Below are 14,703 nucleotides of genomic sequence, written 5' to 3'. Positions count from 1 at the left end.
GATGAGCACAAGACAGCATTTAAAACACATCAAGGTCATTACCAGTTTAGAGTCATGCCATTTGGTTTAACCAATGCTCCTGCTACTTTTCAGTGTCTGATGAATGAAGTCTTAGCACCTTTTCTCAGAAAATCAGTCATGGTATTTTTGGATGATATTCTGATCTATAGCCCTTCCTTGGACACCCATATCACACATATCAGACAAGTGTTGGATAAACTCAGGGAACATCAGTTGTACTTGAAAGTTAATAAATGTTCTTTTGCTCAGTTAAAATTGGATTATTTGGGCCATATTATTTCAGGAGAAGGGGTCACCACTGATCCAGCTAAGACAGCTGCCATGGTCAACTGGCATGTTCCCCAGTCAGTCACAGAGTTGAGGGGGTTTTGGGGGCTCACTGGATACTACAGACGTTTTGTCAAGCATTATGGTTTGATTGCTAAACCATTAACACAATTGCTAAGGCATAAGAATTTCTATTGGTCTGATGAAGCTCAGCAAGCCTTTGACAGATTAAAGAAGGCTATGGTCACTACACTAGTCCTAGCTCTTCCTAATTTCCAGGAATCATTTGAGGTGGAGACTGATGCTTCTGACATTGGCATTGGAGATGTGCTCATGCAACATGGGCAACCGGTGGCATATTTGAGTAAAGCTTTGGGAGAATCACACAACCACATGTCAATTTATGAAAAGGAATTCTTAGCCCTCATTATGGCTGTGGAAAGGTGGAGGCAATATTTACAACGAGGAGAGTTTGTGATTAAGACTGACCACAAGAGTCTTGCTTACCTCACAGAGCAAAATCTTCATTCAGATATGCAGCGAAAGGCTATGACTAGGCTTATGGGCCTTCAGTTTAATGTGGTCTACAAGAAAGGCAAAGACAATTAAGCTGCTGATGCTCTATCTAGAGTGGGACACCTTCTGGCACTACAGGCAATATCTCAGGTACAACCACAATGGGTGCATGAGGTTATCAACTCTTATGTTACTGATTCTAGAGCTCAGGAATTGTTAAGCCAACTAGCTGTGCACACTCCCAATGACCAAGGCTACAGTTTACATCAAGGTCTGATCAGATATCAAGGCAGGCTGTGGGTGGGTGCCAATTCGGCTATTCAGACCAAGATCATTGCTGCTTTCCACTCAAGTGCAGTAGGGGGACATTCTGGGCAGCATGCAACTTATCACAGAATTAAGAGACTCTTTTGTTGGAAAGGCCTCAAACAAGATGTGGCAGCGTTTATTTCTCAGTGCCACATCTGCCAACAAGCAAAGCATTTGCATACTCATCCTCAGGGACTTCTCCAACCATTACCCATTCCAGCGGGCGCATGGCAAGATATCTCACTGGACTTCATAGAAGGCCTGCCCAAGTCCAATGGTTATGATGTCATTCTGGTGGTTGTCGACCGTTTCACTAAGTACGAACATTTTGTTCCACTGAAACATCCCTACTCGGCAATCTCAGTAGCCCGGTTACTCTTTGACACTGTGGTTAAACTTCATGGTCTTCCTCACTCCATGGTTTCGGATCGAGATAAAGTGTTCACCAGTCATGTATGGAAGGAATTGTTCAAGCTGTTGGGGGTCCAGTTACAACTCAGTACAGCCTATCATCCTCAAACAGATGGCCAAACCGAGCGGGTTAATCAGTGTCTTGAGATGTATTTACGCTGTTCAGTTGGTGACTCTCCAAGCAAATGGCACTCCTGGCTACCGCAAGCTGAGTTTTGGTATAACTCCTCACACCATTCTTCTCTTGGTTGTTCTCCATTCAAGGCGCTCTATGGTCATGACCCATTCGTGGGTGTTCCAGTGGATACCCCATCTGATGCTCCTCCGTTGGTTGCGGATTTTCTTGCTGACCATAAATTACATTCGGTCCTCCTTAGAGAGCATCTAGAAAAAGCACAGAAACGCATGAAGCTCATGGCTGATCGTTTGCGCACTGATGTTTCATTTCAAGTGGGTGACAAGGTTCTTCTCAAGTTACAACCATATGCTCAATCATCCGTGGTGAATCGTCCATTTCCTAAGCTGGCCATGAAGTACTACGGCCCGTTCACGGTTCTGCAGAAGATCGGTCAGGCAGCTTACACCCTTGATCTACCTCCTACTAGCTTAATTCATCCTACTTTTCATGTTTCACAGCTGAAGGCCTATACTCCTGACCATACTCCGGTGTTCTCCGATCTTCCACCGTTGGTCAGTCTCGACGGCTCGGACGTCCTGCCGGAAACCGTCCTCGATCGTCGCCTGGTCAAGAAAGGAGGTTGCGCGGTACCTCAAGTGCTCATCAAGTGGACGAAACTTCCAGCTACGTCAGCTACCTGAGAAGACTACTATGTGCTGCGCCAACGTTTTCCAGAAGCACTCGCTTGGGGACACGCTCGCTCTCCAGGGGGGCAGATGTCGCGACCGAAGGTCACGTGGCCGGCTGAAAGGCGCCTTCAATTAAGCGTAATAGGGCATAGAGAGTTGTGTGTGGGGCCATGTGGCCAGTGAGTGAGTCGTGAGGGGGGATTAAATCCCGGTGGGAGAAAACTGTAAGACATGAATGTTTTAATCGCTGAGAAATAGAGGCTCGAGGTCAGGTCCGCCGCCTGGTCCTCCTACCCCAAGTTCGCTTGTGCTGTTACTCACGTCGACGGCGATCGCCGGCGGCTACGGGGACGTTACATGAACCTGGTGCGGTGTCCGTGGACATGCGGCCGGGGGACCTGGACCTGTGGCGGCGGCAGCCACCTTCACACGCACCCCGGCGGCGAACCCCTGCATCTGCGGCGTCGGGTCCTTGGACCGCAGCGAGGGCTGCGTGGGCGCTGGAGTTGGGTCGTCAAATAAGCCTCAGAATGCGCGGCGGCCCCCTGCATGCAGCGACGGCGGGGTGGGCGCCGGGGTCAGGTGGGCGGAGGAGGAGGAGGCAGGAGCACAGGAACCGTCAGGCCCATGGTCGCGGGAAGCAGGCTGGGGCGATTCCTCAATATACTGCTCCCTTCGTTCCAAATTATAGGTCATTTGATTTTTTGACATTAAATTTGACCATTCGTCTTATTCAAAAATTTTATGCAAACATAATCAAATTTAAGTCAATCTTGAAGAACTTGTATTGATAAAGCAATCCACAACAAAAGAAGTGATATTTTGCATAAATTTTTGAATAAGACGAGTGGTCAAAATTGGGGTTGAAAAAGTCAAACGACTTATAATTTGGAACGGAGGGAGTAATTTTAAGGGAAGGGGATCTTCGATTACTAATTTTAGATAAAGGGAAAAGAATAAAAAACTATAAAGCAATAATTATTTTGACCTTTCTAACCACATTAGGATTACGTACCCTCACTAATATCCTTAAGCATAAAAATGCCATAATTTGCTATGTCTCACACTATATATCAGTGATAGATTATCTAATCACATATCTTAATTTCGAGAATTATACTATTTTTAACTAGCCGAGAAGATTAAGAAATTGTGAGAGCAACCATGTTAAAATTAATTAACTGTTAATTATTAATAAAACAATTCTCCTATATATCCCTGGGACACTAGGAAACAATACAAAGATATGGACTCTTAGGACACGTTTAGCCACACTCAAAACAAGTCCACTCTAATTGATTCTGGTGGGAATCGAGTGACAAGTTGCTTTTTGGTGACGCTCCATCGATTCTTGCGAGGAGTGGAGCAGTGGGAGCGCTATCAAACGCGCCCTAATAGTGCAGTGGTAAACTTTCCAATTGATATAAACATCAACCATGTTTCAAATTCAATCAACCATGTTTCAAATTCTGATAGGATAAAAGAAAAACTCCCCTCCCTTGTCGATCCGTAGCACCTATGGTTGGCTCCGACACTTGTACTGGGATAGCTGGCCGCCAGTCTAATGCATCTTGATCGGCCCAAATTACAATGCAGCACTAAAGGGTGAAGTGGCGATCTCGTGGTTTGCTCTATGATTATCCTTCTCAAATATAATAACACGTTCCAACAACTGAGTTTTTGCCATGGATGATCCATTCCCGTTTAATGACAACAGCATATATATATATATATATATATATATATATATATATATATATATATATATATATATATATATATAATAGGTCTATTAGGTACCCTGGTTATGGAATAAGATATTCCACACCCGAGCCACCCCCGCACCTGAACCGACCCATGCCGAACGCCCTTCTTCGCATCCGGTTTTTCCCCTCGTCACCCCTCCCCACGCACGGTTCCCGGTTGGTTTTTCCAACCCCGCTCGTTTCCAGCTCGTAATAGATCGTGGAGGGGATGCGGTTTTCAATTTCTCGCGAATCCACCTCCTGCCGTCGACGCTCTGGTGAGGCGGGGCTCCCCTCACGCCACCCCGGAGAAGCCCTGGCCACCGGCTTTCGTGCCGCCCCGGCGGCACTGGCGGACCTACAGGTATGTCCACTTGGGCCACGGCATACTCTAAGAATTGACCCGGCCCATGTAATTTTTTCCCCAATCTCTTCACTGGTCAGCCCACAGCCCGTCACCCCGTCAGCCAAATCCTCCAGAGTCCAGACCTCCACGGTTCGGCAGGGCGACGCCCGACGCTCCCACCTCCAAGGTCACCCCGCCGGCGTCGCCCGTTGCCCCGAGTGGCCAAGGCCCCATTCCACCCCACCCCGGCACCCAGCCGCTGTCGCCCGTCGGCCCCGCGGCGGCGACCAGGCCGACGAGCCGGCGACGCGCCATGCCGGCGTCCCAGGTCCCTTGCGGCCACCTGCTTGCGGCCTTGCCTGATTGCCTCGCTGCCGCCGTCTAGCGCCGCACGGCCGCGCCGCTGACTGGACCTGCCGCCTGCGGCCTGCACTGCTCGGCACCTCGGCCGCTCCCATCTGGCGCAGATCGAGTTCTAAATTTCTAAGGTATGCAAATTGCAAACCCTAGCCTGCAGAATTTCTGGATCACACAGGAATCAAGGATTTGGTTTGATTGCTGTCTTGCTGATGCATTGTATATTTATTTCTGTAGAATTTATGGACCATGAAGAGGAATGGGAACATTGTATCACTTTTTCAGAGACATGCCGCAAAGAAGCTTGCTGCAGCTTCATCTCCTTCACCTGCTCCGGCTGCAAATGTGGTGGAAGAGGAAAAATCGAGAAGAAGAGGCACCGGCTGCAAATGTGGTGGAAGAGGAAAATCAAGAACAAGAGGGACCGGCTGCAAATATGGTGGAAGAGAAAAATCAAGAACAAGAGGAACCGGCTTATGATATCAATCGTCTTCCTCATGATCCAGGTTTAAGGCTGTCCATTGCAAGTTATCATGTTAATGATCAAGATGCAGTTAGAAGATTATATGTTCTTAGAGGTCCATTCAAACCTATTGCACATCAGTTTCCAAAAAGAAAAATTGGAGATAGATATCGTTCATGCTCTCCTGTATGGTTATTCAAACACAATTGGGTTGAATATAGTATCAAGGAAGATTCTGTGTTTTGTTTTTATTGCTACTTGTTCAAAGACAAAAAAAAAGCAAGGGGAAGGGGACAAATGCATTTACTGTAAAAGGTTGGAGAAATTGGAATATGGGAGAGCAGGCACTTCTTAAACATATGGATTCTAAAGCACACAAGGCAGCTCAAGAGAAACTCATTGGCTTTATGGATCCTGGTGCACAAATTGATAATAAAATTGAGAAGTGGAGTGATGAGGATCGTCGCCTTTATAAGGTCAGATTGAAGTATACACTTAGATGTTTGAAGTTTCTTTTGCATCAAGGATTGGCATTCCGGGGACATGATGAAAGCGAAGAGTCTAGCAACAGAGGGAACTTCATTGAGCTTTTGAAATTTCTTGCAGCAAATAGTGAAGAAGTGGACAAGTATGTTTTGAAGAATGCTCCAGGTAATTGCTCCTTAATCAGCCCAAAGATACAAAAGCAGGTTATTCACTGTTGTGCCATAGAAACTAGAAAGAAAATAATTGAAGAAATTGGTGATGAGCCCTATGCCATTTTAGCTGATGAGTCTAGTGACATATCACATAGAGAACAACTAGCTCTTTGTTTGCGATATGTTGATAAATTGGGAAGGCCATGTGAGCACTTTATTGGAGTTGTTTATGTAGATGATACCAGCTCATTATCACTAAAGAATGCAATTGAAGCTTTACTTGTTACTCATGGCTTGACTATGACTCAAATCCGTGGCCAAGGTTATGATGGGGCTAGCAACATGAAAGGAGGGGTCAGAGGGCTAAAAACATTAATCATGCAAGAGTCACCTTCAGCTTATTATATCCATTGCTTTGCACATCAACTCCAACTAGTTCTTGTTGATGTTGCCAAGGGCAATATTGATTGCCAATGTTTCTTCAATCAAATATCTATCTTGCTGAATATTGTTGGAGTTTCTTGTAAGCGACATGGCATGCTTCGAAATGCTAGACTTGAGCAAATCACAAAAACACTTGATTGTGGTGAAATTGAAACTGGAAGTGGATTAAATCAAGAAATGGGGTTGCCAAGACCTTGTGACACTCGCTGGGGCTCTTATTACAAAACTATATGCAACATCATTGCTATGTATCCTTCAATTCATGAGGTACTCGTCACTCTTGGAGATGATACATTACATAGGGCTGATTGGACAAAAATACATTTTATGGTTGGAGCATTTGAGTCCTTTGAGTTTGTTTTCGTTGCACACTTAATGTATATTATTCTTGGATATACAAATGAATTATCCGAGTGTTTGCAAAGAAGAGAGCAAGATATTCTTAATGCTATCTCACTTGTTAATGTGGCAAAGAGAAGAATGCAGCAGTTGAGGTCTGATGGTTGGGATAAATTTCTTGAAAGGGTCACTTTATTTTGCACAAAACATGGTTTCGAGGTTCCTGCTATGGAGGATAATTATGTGCCTTATGGAAAATCAGCACGGTATGCCCGAAATCAAACAAATGATGATCACTTTAGAAGAGAAGTATATATTGGTGTCATTGATCAAATTAGTCAAGAACTTGATTATCGATTTGATGAGATAAATATGGAGTTACTTTCTTGTATGTCGGCCTTCAATCCTTCAAATTCATATGCTTCATTTGATGCACAGAAGATACGTAGACTAGCTGGCTAGACTTCTACCCTCATGACATATTCGGCTCTGACTTGCTAAGACTTGAGTTGCAACTTGAAAACTACATTGATGTCATAAGAGGAGATGATAGGTTCAAAGACATACATAGTCTTGTTGACCTCTCAGTTAAGCTTGTTGAGACAAATATGCATACATTTTATGATATAGTTTACTTGCTTCTCAAATTGGTATTGGTTCTACCTGTGGCGACGGCCTCCGTTGAAAGGGTATTTTCAGCTTTGAACACTGTCAAAACCAAGAAGAGGAATAAGATTGGTGATAGTGTTTTGGATGATTGTCTTGTCACATTCATTGAGCGGGATATTTTCTTTGAAGTGGATGAAGCTGATATAATGGAGACTTTCATGTCCATTAGACATCGTAGGCCGGACAAGGACAAGGACAAGAACAACCACAAGTAGTATTGTAATCTTCTTTGGACTACTTTTAATTGTTGAATTAAAGACTGTTATTTCTTGTATCCCGAATGCTTGGTCAATTTTTAATGTCATTTACCGAATTAGAAAATGTATTATACCATTTTGTATGTGAAAATTTTAGCACGGCATACCCTATATTTAAAACCTAGGTCCGCCACTGCCCGGCGGGCTACAGCCGCCGCTCGGAGATGTACCCCCATCTGCTCCCCAATCTGTCGCCTGCTACTGTAGCCCGCAGGGCCTCCCGCCTGCTACTGTCCGGTGAGGCGGGGTTCTCCCCATCGCCAACCCGCCGGTGCCCTGCGCCGCCCCGGCGAGGCCCTGCTCCGCCAGCTCCCGTGCTGCCCTAGCGAGACCCTGCGCCCCCGGAGACCTCCTCCCCTCCCCCAGCGCCGCCGGCTCCCGTACCGCCGCGGAAAGGCCCTGCGCCGCCAGCTCACGTCGGCCACCGTTCATCGGTACCCCCCCCCCCCCCGGCGAGTCCCTGTGCCGTCGTCGCCCTGCTGTTGATGCGTGCCGCCCGTCGAGCTGCAGCGCCAGGTGCCGTTGGCCGCCCCTCCCAGCGTCCTGGAGTTAGTCTCTCGCCGCTGCGCCGCGTACTTGACTCGCCCGCCTCTAGCCGTCGTGGAGAGACCCTGCCCCAATGGAGCCTTCTGGTACGCAATTGTCCCCCATTCACTGCCTGCTTCGATTCTCTTTGTGCTTTGTGAAGATGTATTTCGATTCACTACATTTCAATTTATGCAGTGATTAGTGCATAGTACTCCAATCCCATGTATTTGCTAATTGATCTAGCCCTTGGGCCAGTTTTATGAATTCCTGCTGTCAGTATCTTTTGGCTACGTACAATGCTGGGTAGATTAATCAAGCATGTGTAAATTGACCAGCTCCTGCTCCCATTCGTACTTTCTCTTGGTGGCACCTCCGTTGATCTACTTATGCATAAATACCTTTTCTCATTGTGGTGGCGCTATTGTAGAGATTGTTTTAGATAATTGTCTTGTAGTGCTAAAATTTATAGTGGTTTCCTCTGCTTATTCATCCAATCTGACAATTGTTTTTCTTATTTATTTTTATCACTTTCTCATTCATTCCCTTCAAAAATATGAAAATCAACAAATAAGCTTTATTTCATATAACAGTTGGACCTTTCTCATGGCTAGTGTCTTCATCTTCCTTTTCATTAACTGAAACTCTGTTTTATAATTTTTACCTGATTATCAAGTGAATAGAAACTTCAGGGTATTAGATGCGAAGCTACTGTATTATGTCGATTTGAAAATTAGAGAAGTAATTATCATATTACTTCTTTGCTAACATAGTGAGATACTACATTTTCTGTTTGAAAATTGCTTCTTTGAATAGTGATAATGCCAAACCATGATAAAGGTAAATGCACTAAATTTCACTTTGTTAAATTTCGAAGTACTACACAGATGGTATGCTTCTCAGAATATCTCTAGTACCAAGATTTCTGCTGATGCAAATTGCAGATGCATATACAGGTGAAAGTTTAGCTGTGAACCTGTCAATTCATCACTGATATATAGCCCAATGGTGCAAAAATCAATCCTCCAACAGCAACTAATCCTCAAATTTTCTGCACATGATGAATTCTTTAATGTTCTCAGTTTTGCCTGATGTGTGGAGCTCGATTTACACCTCAGCAGCCAGGCTGACGCCTGCATTGGCTTCTAGCAGTGGATGTGGTGGAAGTATCTCTGGGTATACAGGAGTTTGGACCTTCTGCTTCATTTGGTTAAATCTCTGCCTAAGTTGTGTGCATTTCTGCAGTTTGAAAAAATTGTTATTCCCTTGACTCGATCTACAAATCAGTTTTTGGTGGCATTCTCTAACATAGTGCCATTGGTGAGATCTTTCAATATATGTTGTCACCATGTACCATATCCACAATTTTCAATATATGTTCACATCTCTTTTTGTTCACAGACTACCTTTGTTGGCCGTGGGTACCATTGCATAATGTATCATGTGAATTTTTTGGTGTCTATGGTTGGGTTGAGTATTATTTACCACCTGAATTAAAGAATGCTTTTTAGTAGTTGCAATTTCACCGTATAGACTCTTAAAGGAATTCTGGTCGAAATAACTTTGTATTTTAGTCTTAGCACCATTGAACTATCTTTGCATTGACAGTATTGCCATTTTCTTTTCATGTCACAGACATTCGAATGTACCACCAGCCGGTATGCCAATGATCAGCTCACAGTGGGCATCATCTTCCATAACCTGAATGAATGCCTCACTTATGCCTCCGGTGCTGAGGCTACCTGTCATCTCCCTTGCTTTTATATATCCTCATGAATGTAATAGAAGTAGGCACCATAAGCAATATTTAACAGTCTTCGATGCTACCAAATGATGTTTCAGCTTAATTCACTTTTACAGTATAATCAGTGCTCATTTTTAGAAATATGATTGCTCAAAACTGACTCAATCCTAGGCAATTATTGACAGAATACATAGCATGGGATTAGTTTAAGTGAATTATCTCTGCTGTCATGCTGATATCTGGGATGCTCATTTCAGATGCCAGAGGCTGTTTCCCCTCTCCCTCGATCCTGCAACCTGGACTCCTACATGAAAGGTAAGCCTTGGAATTTGATTTGTGCATCGAGTTGTCGATTGAGGGAGGAAGGTAGTAAATTCCTGATCCTTTTGAGTGAGGGAGGGAGCTACCTTGTCATCGACTTGTTGGCGGAGGGATATGTGATGTTTTTTTATCCAAGATATGCACATGTTCAGATATGTGCAAAAATAGTGTACTCAGTTTTGTATCATTCATCTCATGGACTAGATAACTATCTGGCAATGGCAACCATGAGCGTGGAATTGTAAGCTCTATGGCTCAAAATTAATGTTGACGGTTCAATTTCAGAGGCATCTGGGGAAGCAGAAATCGGAATTGTCATCCGTGACCTTCTGGTCAGTGTCAAGCTAACAGCATGGAAGATGATGTTCGACACTTCGAATGCCGAGGAGATGGAAGCTTTGGCATGTAAAGAGGGCATTGGCCTGGCTGCTGAATGGTTGCCGTCCAATATTTGAAGGAGGTGAAGGTCTTGAAGCCTGTATGTCTCTCCATCATTCAGGAGGCTTCTCATGCGGCCAGTAGATTGCCAGGTTTTGAGTTGAATCATGTAAAGAGATAGGAATTCAGTAGCCGATGATCTTGCACAAATGGCGAAGTGTCTGAACCACAGTGCTGTGTGGTGAGGCTGTTATCCTGCCTGTACTAAGCAGCTGATTGCTCTTGATTGTAACATTTCCATGAGTAATGAATAAAATCTCGAGTATGTTTTATGGTTCCCCATGTTTTATCATTCTGCTACTATAAATTAATAATTCCATGTCCTGATGTATGCTTAACCATACCGGTCAAGGTGACATCGTGGTTGTCAGGTTCAGCTTTATGTGATGCTCCACCAAATTAAGCAACCAATTCAGATTGTTGCACTGCATCAAAATGATGGCCTGGAAATGCACTCACAAATTTAATTCAGTTAAGAGGTCAAGCCAATTCATAGCATCCAACAACAACCCTCCACCATCGACATACATAGCTAATTCTGGCTGATTCGTCGTTTATTCCAATCCCATGCTACAAGTTGGCATACAGAATATAATTCATAGCACTTTACTACTGCCACCGGCCTCGTTCATAGTGCGGCTTCCCTGTCTCCGGTGGAGGGCGTTGCAGGTCTCCGGCGAGTGACAACAGACTCCGGCGAGGGACATGAAGACAAAAGACCAAACCTTGATGATACTCGACCGGGCTGGACGTCTCTTTCAATTTTCCACCAGCGATTATATTAGAAACAATGAAGCAATGAGAAGGATACGTGCGCATTAATTGTAGCTCCATGCATCAGGCAACCTGATGTTTTACCGCTAGCACGTCGTCGGGTTGTTCGGCAACGGAATCCAGGGACGGCCTCGCGATCGCGAGGTCTCGAGCGGCCTGGCTTCGACAAGATCGTAGGCTCCAGGCAAGTTCTCGCTAGCGGCCTTGACTGGGATCAGGGATGGCCTCGCGAATCGCCGTGCGGTGCGGGAGGGTGGTGCGGCGGCAGACTCCGGCGAACAATTTCCACCAGCGATACGTGCGTGCAGACTCCAGGGACGGCCTCGCCAGCGGCCTCGACGGGGACCACCGGATTGAGGATGGCCTCGCGAGGTCTCGAGCGAATCAAAAAACGAGATCGCAGACTCCACACGAGCGGATTGCAAACACCGGCAAGGAAAACGAGATTGCATAGTCGCCGCCGGCGCAGCTCCTCAACTGCTCGCGATACGTGCGCGCTGGACGGGAGGAAACCGGCTGCAAGCTCATGTGTAAAAGAAAAAAAACAGAGGCAGGCGGCCGAGACTGAGAGGGACGCGCGGAGGGGTGCTCGGCTCACGCTCGAGTGTGGCTCGGGTATGGAATAGTTATTCCATACCCAGGGTAGAGATTAGTCATGTCCTATATATATATATATTGAAACACTTTAATTTAATATTATTTATATTACTATAGCGTATGTATTTGTGACACATTTATGTGTTCCAGATATGTATTACAACAGACTACTATTTTGTAATATTTTCACTGTAACACTAAAAATGGTGTTACTAAAACAGCTATCTGTAACACATTTTATAAAAACAAGTGCAATGTGTTACGACCTTCATTTGTAACACATAGTTTATGTTTCAATAAAACGTATTTGCAACACATTGATGGATGTGTTACAAGATTATGTTACAGAATCTATGTTTTGTAGTAGTGATTATTTAACTGTTGGGTTTTCTGAAGAAAATTTTATTATACAAGGCACATATGACAGTATATCGGTTTCCTGCTCGTTAGAAACAGTATAGAATCCCTCATATTCCTATGGATGCTACGATAATTTAAAAGGTGGCCTTTCAGATTTGCAACTAAATTTTTTTTCCTAACCATTTTCGTTATGCATGCTCTGTACATAGAGAGTACAAGTAACGATATAGAAGCAGCACACTGGAAAGAAGTTGGACGCTCTCTCAATACCCTTCGTGGTACATTCAAATTCGCTGAAGAACTAAATGAGCTACTAGGTTTTTGACAGAAAATTGAGCTACTAGTTTTTTGACAGAAAAAGCAGTAACGTAAGAAAAGCACCATTGGCAAATTGAAACAGAATTTTCTTTAAATTATGGTCACTTATACTTTTCTCATGATGTATATGTAGATATGATGACCTACTTTGGCAACCTGGTATATGGGATGCCACAACGAAAATGGAGTTTATAAGACAAATATTTTCGCTTCTTGATGAGCAACGGAAAGGTGATGAGCCTTTCGAAAACACATCTAGAGGAAAAGTGCTAATGAAAAGGAATCCTCTTGGCCTCCTTAAAAACTAATGAATTTGTTTTCTCCACTAGTGGACAGAAATGGTAAAGAACTCAGGATTAAGGAGGACCACTTGCTTGACTGTGATTTTTCTCAGAAACAAGATCGTTGCTCATTATGATGAAGAGTTCCCAAAATTTAAGGGCCCCAAGGTTAGGATTTCTATTATATTCTGGATCCTTATGTTGCTCTTAGGTTTTCTATCTGTCTGCAAACTACTCTCTGATCTAACTTTAGCAAAGTGATAAAAACACCCAGTCAAACTGCAGTAACTGTGGCCAGATGATGTAGTCCTGCATATGTAGTAATGTAATTTGAAAAAAATGAGATGACCAAGTTTGTGGCAAAACGAAATTACAGGTTTAATTTCCAACTTTTCCTGAAACTATCATAGTAACGTATGATAGATGAAATAACACATTTTTTAGGTTGAGAAATGAACATAATTCATTCAGGTATTGATTCTATCATAGATATTTCTACTCTACATATAATTGATATGTGGAAATGAGGCCAGCAATTGGTCGATGAAATGTAATTCATATATTACTACTTTTAGTATTAAAAGAAAACAACTATGTGGTCGAAATTTCATCCTTTATTACAATAGGCACCATTGTCGCTTATTTCATAAAAGGGAAATAGTTTCTTTTTTTTCAATGTTGCCTTCTTGTTTTGATTCTTCCATAACCTTTTTTCGCTTTTTTTATTGTTATAGTATATTAGGCAACTCCGGATATGGTTAATTTAGGATTGATTGTAATCTCGGAATAACCTTCCTTATCATCCGTCGCGTCGTCGTGGTCAAGAAGCAGCAGAGGGCATTACCTCTTCCCATTGCCGATTGGATCCATGGCTGCATCGCATGTCATCCTCGACGGGCACTGCATCACCATGGTTCTGTCGCCAGGACTGCCCTGCCTCCACGCCGTCGCTCCTCCGGCTCCGCATCAGGAACCCGCCGGCCCTTCCGCGTCCAAGCGCCCCCCACCCACCAGCGCTGCCGCACCGCTGCCCATGAGTGCAGAGTGCACGGCTGCAGAGGAAGTCGTGGGGCCGCCAGGCCACCACGCCGTCGGGGCCATCGGGCCACCGCACCGCTGATTGACATCGCTGCCGGGCCGCAGCGCACAGGGGCTCTGCCCCTCCCAGCTTCCATCGCCGGCTCTCTCCTCCGCATCGTCGAGCCTGCGTCCCCTTCGTCCTCAGTGCCACTTCCGCCGCCACCTTGCGCACGAGGACACAACTGCGGGGGTGGTCCGGGGGTCGGTGGCCCGCCGCGCAGCTGGAGGAGAGGCCGCTCGAGACGCTCCTCGCCAGCTGGCCCCCCCTTAACTATGCCTCTCTCTCCCTCTCTATCATTTTGACCGACAGTGGGAGATGAGGACACGGTGGGGGCATCCAACTACGTGCACCCGAGATTGTATCTGGAGGTCTTCCCTGTTGCTGCTATGTTTCTTTTTTTCTCGATCAGAGACTGGGTTTGCGTCGCCCTTCCGTTCGTCGCCGCCTCATGGTCGACACTACCGAGGATGAGGTTGTTCCTGCGCCCTTCCAGGCTGCAGCGACGATGATCATGATCAAGGCATTACCGCTGGTGTTGCCGCCTTCCAGTGGCGGCGGCTCCAGCACCAACTCACGGCCCCTTAGCGCCACTAGTCGACCACCCGACGCCCCCGGCTGACCACTCGGCGCTTCCGTTCGGCCCCCCGGCGCCACCGCTCGGTGACTTCGCACCAC

General features: G+C 45.2%; 1 long non-coding RNA gene across 1 annotated transcript; it reads left to right on the top strand.

Moving 5' to 3' along the window:
* Positions 1-7,728: 7,728 nt before the first annotated feature.
* Positions 7,729-10,894, top strand: LOC120685465. Its single transcript, XR_005679575.1, has 2 exons — positions 7,729-10,173; positions 10,465-10,894. It is a non-coding gene; the product is annotated as an uncharacterized LOC120685465 (long non-coding RNA).
* Positions 10,895-14,703: the final 3,809 nt, after the last annotated feature.

This window comes from Panicum virgatum, chromosome 8N (genome assembly GCF_016808335.1).
Source record: "Panicum virgatum strain AP13 chromosome 8N, P.virgatum_v5, whole genome shotgun sequence".
NCBI lineage: Eukaryota > Viridiplantae > Streptophyta > Magnoliopsida > Poales > Poaceae > Panicum > Panicum virgatum.
Note: the sequence above shows the minus strand (reverse complement) of the source record. Positions and strands in the feature narration are given on the sequence as shown.